This window comes from Pyxicephalus adspersus, chromosome 2 (genome assembly GCF_032062135.1).
Source record: "Pyxicephalus adspersus chromosome 2, UCB_Pads_2.0, whole genome shotgun sequence".
Taxonomy (NCBI): domain Eukaryota; kingdom Metazoa; phylum Chordata; class Amphibia; order Anura; family Pyxicephalidae; genus Pyxicephalus; species Pyxicephalus adspersus.
Window position 1 is genome coordinate 31,129,076 of NC_092859.1, and position 8,846 is coordinate 31,137,921.

The following is an 8,846-nucleotide window of genomic DNA, read 5'->3' on the forward strand; positions in this document are numbered from 1 at the left end:
ATTTATTTTAAGGGCAAGTTTAGTTTACTTGTCAAGTAATAGTATATGTTTAGTAATTTCCCCAAGTATTTAGGTTACACATGATCAAGAAAACAGGGCATAAAGGTGAGTTTTTTTAAATATGATTTTTTAAGTCCAATAGACAATCTGACAATTGTTGGCTTGTAAAGCTTTTTTTGTGTCCTTATGATTACGATTTCATGTTTGTCTAACCATGGTGCTGTCTAGTGAAAGCATCACTTTATTTATTATTATTACTAAACAGGATTTATATAGCACCAACATATTGCTCAGCATTGTATATTTAATAGGTGTTGCAAATGACAGACAGTGACACAGGAGGAGGAGAGGACCCTGCCCTGAAGAGCTTACAATCTAGTCACAAATGGTATTCTCACTGGAAAGCAGAAGGTCAGCAGTTGGGTGCACTTTAGCACCAGTGGTTGATTTCAGCCCTGAAATTTGGAAGTTGAGCCATTTTTAACAACATGAACCATAGACCATGTGGTGCAACTAAGGTGAAAGTAGACAACTTATGGAACTCACTCCCGGATCAACTATTAATGATCTGCAAGTTTGGTTTTCTAGCAGTGACATTAAAACTTTAAACATTAAAGTGCTGCAAAAAACCCACATTAACCAATCACATCTCAATGTTTTAAAGGAAGATCATTAAAATTTGAATTCTGATGGATTACCATGGGTCTGTGTTAGAGGCCAGATATAGACATTAAATTGTGGTCAGGAGAACCAACCACTGACTTAGATGTGAATGACCGTTGCAGGAAATTGTGGAAATATCAGTAATCTTTTGCAAGCAAACAATAGTTAGTGTCCAGGAAACTCTTGTTTTTTGTATGAAGCCTTATAACAGTTATTGACAGTTTCTATTCTAATTCTACAAATTTGTTACTTTACACTGCAGAGTTACATGAGCATACAGGCCTCTCAGTATTGCAATCCCGGTAATTGGATGTGATCTACAGTTAATTGCTTGAAAGTGATCACAAAGTGGTTTTAACAAATTGGTCCCTATCATCAGAAGGGGCGGAGGAAGTGCACTGCTCCATTCCCAGGTCCATTCTTTTCCTGACACTCTTTATTCCTGCGTGTGAAAAGCATAGCAGCTGACTAGCGGAGCGGAAGTAAAATGTGTTTTGTTATTTGTCTGAAGTCCCCGGGCCCGGAACTTGGTAAGCCTTGATATTATACCCAGGATGGAGCATAATAAATCCATTTTGTTTCCTGCAAACATTTGTCCACTAAAAATGGGAGATAGAAAAACAGACCCAGGCGTTTGCAAAAGCCGCCATTGTGGATGTGTCAAAATCATTAGCTCAGCGGCATATATTCTGCAAGCTAATGCTCCTGTCTAATTCTCTTCTGGACAGCCTGTCTGCATTTCTGATACAAGCCAGACTGCAATATGGGGGTTAGAGCTTTTGGGACAAAGTGCAAGTCACTTACTCACGCTCTGGATGTCGGTGAAGTGACGTTTTTCCACAGTGCCACCCTGAAACCTATGCCGGCTGCTCCTGTGGAAGAATTTTACTATACAAATCTATTTGATTCTATTCAAATAACCTATAAATGATTTTTACTTTTTCTAAATAGTAACCTAACTATGATATTGGGGATGGAGAAGTTAGTAGGATTTGTCTCAGAAATATTTCTAACTTTACATGTTTTAAAAGGGCATTAATTTCTTGTTTTAATAACCAATTAAAAGAAGCAGAACTAGTACCATAGGTTATGGCAGAAATACTCTGACCTAACACAGTAGTCCTTTTGTGACCTCTCTACTACTAAGCTGACCATAACATTTCTTCCACCTGAACCTTAACACATAAAGTATATCTAAATCCAATCCTTAAAATCTCATATACTATTTTTCTGTTATTTTGAAAGTATGGTAATTTTGAGTATTTTTTATAAATTTTCAGTTTACATTATAATAGGCCAAGGGGTCTTCTTATTAGCATGGTGGCAAGCTTTTTTTGCTTAGCTGTGACAGCTTTCTAAAGAAGATTGTACAATATTTACATACATTTTGTTTTTAAACAGATTATTGAAGCTAAACATTTAGTTGGGCTTTAACATCATTTTGTACACTAAAACATAACAAATTACTTATCCCTTTTTGCACCAAAAGCTTACCATTCTACAGTACAGTACTTACAATTTGATTTGAAAATACTTAAAAAAATGTTTTTTTCCCATATTTATATATATATATATATATATATATATATATATATATATATTAGAGTTGTGGTATTCTGCTGATGTTTGATGGCTTTAAACGAACAGCTTCTAATAATCCTCCAATTAGTGACAATAAATGTAGACTTCTGCTGAGATTTAAAGCTGGTTTGAATCTGGCTTTCTCTAAGGCAAACCCTCCTGCAGCTTTGTTTGTTGCTGTATTTACACAGGACAAAGAACCAACATGTTTCCTGAGCTCAAATTAATATTCTTGCTCCTAATCCGATAATAATATTCTAATACCTTTCACGGTTCAGTCGCTAACAGTTGAACCAAACATTTGGCAGACAGAGCTGAAGAAAGGAGATGAATATATGTTACATAACCGACACAATTAATTAATATTCAGTTATTTCCTATGTTAGGACAGTTAGGGCCTGATATTTGGATGTGATACAACACAACTCACAAGGCAGTGGCAGAGTTATACTGGAAGAAATTAAAAAGCGTAATACCAGTGATATATTTATACTGATGATTATGCAAATTCTGAAATGCAGTGAGCATATTAGATACTTTAGAGCACTTTCGTTTATACATAAAGACAGGTGGATCGGTTCACTTTTTTTCATTGTATTTAGGGGTCCCCACGAGCCTTGATTGGTTTAGAATCCTCCCCCATCTCCTGAACTGATTTATGTACAGGTGAGGGCAGGACAATTTAGGACATATTAAGGTACATATGGTAGTTATTAATAGAAATACTTTTAATGAGAGCTATGTCCCAGGTTCGAATCCCAGCCAGGACACTATCTGCATGGAGTTTGCTGGTTCTCCCCGTGTCTGCGTGGGTTTCCTCCGGGTACTCCGGTTTCCTCCCACATCCCAAAAAAACATGCATTTCGGTTAATTGGCTTCCCTCTAAATTGACCTTAGACTACATTAATGACATTTGACTATGGTAGGGACATTAGATTGTGAGCTCCTTTGAGGGACAGTTAGTGACAAGACTATGGACTTTGTACAGCGCTGCGTAATTATTATTACTGTGTAATAATAATAATAATAAAATAATGAGTTTTAGTAAATACATAAATAGATAAATTGTTGTTTATTATTAGAAAAGCTGCACCTCCTGTTTCTGACAAATTTTACTATATTTACATAGTGATACTTTTATATCTATTGATCTCATATTTGAAATTATTACCATATGAGGAGTTGTAAAATGATAACTCCTTTTTTGGATTATTATTTTCTAAAGAGGAAGGGGCTTTCTGTCTGGCTGATTCCATACTTCCCATGCAGCATGTTGTGTGTGGTTTGAATATAGACTCCCAGCATCACACATGCCAAGCCAGTAAACAGCAGGGCTTTAATAGGATCAAAGCATCCTTTGGCTGTGAGGTCCTCCTTTGATAATTTACTAGCAATGCTATTTAACTTTTTTCCCTAAATAACACAAAGAGAGTTGGAACACCATATGAGAACATTTTAGAACACTACTTTTGATAGTTAATTCTGTCACTCTGGAGAACTAAAAGAACAATTTCTTACTTCTGTAAAAGTCTGATTTATTGAAAGGTTTGATTGTATGAAGAGACAGACACAGGATAAAGCTGCTTCACTATTTTTTGCTGCCACCTTTGTATTGTATACCAGAATTCCTTGTTCTTGAAAATATGGTTTGCTTCTAATTGAACATCCTGCTGGGTAACCCTGGTTAAAGAGACCCTGTCACTAACTAAAATAAATTGCTAGTAAAAGCCTAGGAAAATCAATTTTAAAGTGTTTTTAATTTCTATAACCAATTCTTTCACTTTCAATGGGCCTTTTGAATGTACTATCAGGATCAATATCAATGTTCTTGTTTTGTTCTAGGTGTATCTATTTTCTGTCTGTACTAACCCAGAATCACCTATCCTCAAATCCGACTTAACCTACCTTGTACACACCAGTGTAAGAGCAAAGTGGAAAGGAGTGTCTGAGTGCCACTTTAGGTCCGCTGGGGACTGCTAATTTTACATCCAAGATGGCAGCACCCAGCAGCAGAAACAGGGCTTTTGGCTCTTGTAAATGCAAGGGAAGCTTTTACAGATAATCAACCTCCATAAAATACATTGAAGACATACATATTTTTATGGAAATGTTGTTGAACCATGGTTCACCCATGAAAATCTATCTTTTCCAGTCTTAGAGAGCTTCAATAAATAAGGTCCTTTGTTCTAGAAGCTAATATTTCCCCTGTTTAGCTGAAATGTATCTTGCATAACTACCCACCGGTCTCTGACATCTACTTTTTGGCTCATTGTACATTCCAATAATGTGAATAAATATATAATCTGTAACTGCGTAACTGCCCCCTTCTTGACTAGAGGCACTTAGGTGTGAAGGAAATAGAGTATTGGTTAAAATAATTTATTTTTTAAGCCCAGTCTGAACAATTGTTCTTAGAAATCAAACTATATTTGTCAGTATAACTTGTATTCTATTAGAGAATAAAAATGAAAATGCTTAAATGGGAACACCCCCCCCCCCTGCCAACCATTTTTTTATTTTTATATTCCTAAACAAATCCTATTTTAATCTCAATGCCCACATCCCAGCTGTTGGGTGTGTCCAAAGGAATGGCATTCGAAACACATCCACTCACAAGCACTTAGTGTAATTGGTGGAGCATTATCAGCGCTTGTAAGGCTTCACGTGAACACACAGACATAGCTATTCGATGTAAAATATTAACTGCAGGTAATTGAACAAATGGTGTTGAAACACAAAGCGCAGATAAGACAGCTTTGTAATCGGAAACCTAGAATTTACAGCATCTGTTCCTGGTTGTACCAAGTCCAAATTGGCAAGCACCAACATAGCGAGTATGTGCTAATGCGGGCACGCGGTTTCTAGATACCTTTGGAATTCTGACCACTTTCAAATTAAACCTATTAATGCTGGGCACTTAAGGCAGACGTTGGTATGGGTGATCATCTGCTACACAGGAGGGATCAGGAAAGAATTTGGTCTTTTAGTGTCTGCAGACATTATTTAGCAATTCTTACACTGGTATCTTTACACTGAAACCTGCTGCCTAGATCAGGGGTTGGATGTTGTATAAAGGTATGTTAAATTTTTTGGCAACAGAAATAAGATACATGCATGAGGCAAGCACAGAAACATTCAAGTGCAATAAAATCTTCATCCATAAAATCAACTTGCTCCCGACAAATACATTTTTGATCCTAAAAAAGCAATATGAAATTTTTGAGCTATCCCTAACCTCAACCTCACCCTTGGTCCTTTGTGTTTCTTTAGAAGCATTCCACCAAACTCTCTATGGCTGTCTTTGCAGGTAAAAGCAAAATGAAACAATTGGTGGCACCATTCTGCAACATATAACCCTCTTTACCAGGGTACTAGAACACTTTTTAAAGAGAGAATAGCATGGATCCAATTTTAAAAAAACGTACCCTAATCATAACACCTTACCCTGCACCTTGACATAAGCCTACCCTAAATGTATCCTTTTAAATGAACCTGTAAGCAGCTTAAAAAAAACTCATACTTACCTGTGTTGATTTAGGTAGTGTGGGATAACTTCAAACTTTAGAGCAAAAGCACTAAAATTATTTAGATCATACTCTCAGCAGCTCATCTCCCCCTGTACACAATATAACATATTGAGTAGAGGAATCAGTATGTAACATACTACAGAGCACTTACAGTGTATCAGTCAGGAAGCTTCTCTGCAAGGTGCAACATAGCGTACAGAGTGAAGGAGTATGTATCTTAAAATAGGCTTATTAGATTGCTGGTTGGAGAGAGTCTATGTTCAGTGAGGGGGTTCTCTGAAACCAGTGGTTACTGAGAACTAAGTTCAACAAGGAAAACTGTCCAGTGCTGGTGGTCAATGAGGGGAAAAATGCCTATGTTAGTGTCTGTGGGAGGAGGAATGCCCCAGTGTTGAACAATGGTGCCCATAAGGACATGGAAAGGAAGCATGCTCAGCAAGGGGTTGGGAAACAATGGTACCCAGAGGGAGTTGGGGAGAACAATAGTGCCCAACAAGGTGTTGGGTAGAACAACAGTAACCAACAGAGGTGAGGAAGAACAATAAAATAGTGCCATGCTCAGATTATGTTGGTGGAGAGCAGGACTGCTGAGTGAGCAATAAGGGAAAACAAAAGCCTAGCAACAAAAATAGTGTCCAGCATGAGTTGCAGAAGAACAATGGTGCCCAGTGGAACAGGCATAAATAATGGTGTTTCCCATGCTCCTGCTCTCTGCCCTCTCCTCTTTGCCAGGACTAAGCAGAGCCTGTCAGGTAGATCACACATTTTGCACAGAGCAAAAGCCACATTCCTTCACTCTGCAAGGCTGCAGGCTGCCAGAATTTTGCTATAAACCCAAAGCAATCAGGACAGTTAAGGAGTATGATAATTTCATTATCTATTCAAGACAAAGAAATATATTGGTATAGAACACTTGTAAAACATTTCCTTAAAAATGTGGGTAACATTTACATTAAACTTCAAAATTAGAGAAAACCTAAATAGGAATAAAATAAGAGAAAGAAAATGCCAGGCACAAATGCCTATTAAACCCAGGGTACAAAATCCTGATTTTAGGTTCTTCTTCCCCCTCAGGACAATGGCTCAAAGCTGAATCCCACACACATATAGGATGGAAATGTAGGCTCTTTAGTTTGTTATGTGTATAATTTTTCCAGGTAGAAGTGCTGACAGATTCCATGCAGGTGGGCCCTGCAGCTACTGGTGTGGTAAAGGAGGGAATCAAATATAGGCAAGATTGTATGACCTTAAAGTTTACTCCAGGATATCAAAGCTACACACAAGAGACATTTGTACGACTATTTAAATATTGGTGTGCTTTGTTTATTTCTTTAGGATCTAAGCATTAATCCAGTGTGAAGGTTTGTCCCCTGTGCACGAGCTCTCTGTAGTAAAATAAAGACCAATCTTTGCTACTCTCTGTCCAGTGACTGGTATTTCAGACAATGGCAAACGGAGCCATGATTTATTTGTATCAGGGCAGACTTAACACAGACAAATTAGACTATTAAAAGGGGAGGAGGTACAATTTTTACACATAGTTGTTACAGCTGCTAACAAGGGATTGGTACTGATTTGCTACTGAACTGAAGACCTTCTATAAACTTCTATGGTACTTTGGGATAGAAAGGGTCACTTTAAGGCATAGTTAAAGCGGAACTAAACCCCAAAAAAAACAAAAAAAAACCACACCAATCTTTAATCCTGCAGATCTGTTGGAGGTTTCTTTAATTGGGTCCCGAGTCGTCCCAGTATATGTCTTCACCGGGCGCAGACATCTTGTCCTCTCTTCTTCTGGGTTCTTCTTCCAATATCACCCAATCTTGGACTGCGCAGGCACAAGATCGGGTGACGTAGATGTTGGAAAAGATTGCTAATCTCACTATGTATGTGTGAGATAAGCAATTTTTTTTTTTACATTAAAGAAAGGACTCCTTCTGCGGATGCCCGAGATTAGGAGACTCCCTAAATGAGTGACGTAGGTATCCCGGGAAGTTTGCGCTCCATTCTGTCTTGATTGCCAAGGTTAGGTGCTGTACCTTTTTTTTTTTTTTTTTTTTTTTAAAAAGGGTGTTTCATTTACTTACACTTACACTTACTTACACTTTACTTTGAACAAAAGGGTTGTCTACCTTTTTATGTCAAGTAAAAATTTGGAGTTTAGGTCCGCTTTAAATTAGATGAAATAATGCTGGATCCATTTTAGCATGCTTAAGTGCATTTAATGTTCTCTAAATACTACTGCAGGTTAAAGAATCAGCCATTATGTTATCAGCATGAGGTCACGCAGTCCACAGTACCAGCATTTTTGGAACTAAGGTGGCCATTTCTTTGCAAGTCAAAAAGTAAAAGAAAGGTAAATAAGGAATAATAAATGTTACGTGCTAAAAGTGTGCTATTGAATTTTTTTGCCCATAAAAACCAAGAGTTCTATGTAACCAATTAGTATTTAGCCAAATATATAGTTAGCCAAAGACTAACTATATGGCCGTAGTACCCATGTATGCAGTAAAATGAACACAGATTTAAAATGATTGCACTAAATAAACCAATCATAATATATTTCTTTTTTATGCTTTTTTCCTCATTCTTAACATTTTCTGATATAATGGGGAAAAAACATGACGTGCCCTGAGTGAAATAGTGGAAGAAATGCTAAATGTTTTCTGTAGTTTTCAGTTTGAAATATTTCTGGTCTGTGAATATGTCAAAACATTTTTTACCATTCAGGTTGGGACTTGTCAGCCATCCACAAGCACACAACACATTTACAGGTAGAATTTCACCACTTCACATTCACAGACGCTCTTAACATCTTATGTCATTAGCACACAGATCTTCAATCTAGACTTCAGGTATACATATAAATCACTACTTCATGCAATGTTTCATTCAGTTTAAAAGATTGAATGCAACTTGTGTACATACCAGAATGTATCATATGCATACAGATCCACTTAGGGGTTTTGTGAACAAATGTGCTGACAGTAAACATGCTGACAGGAGGAGAATGTAGAGGAATAAGCTGTTCCGTCTGCCACTGCTTTTGTACTGCCCAATCACAGACATGGAGTG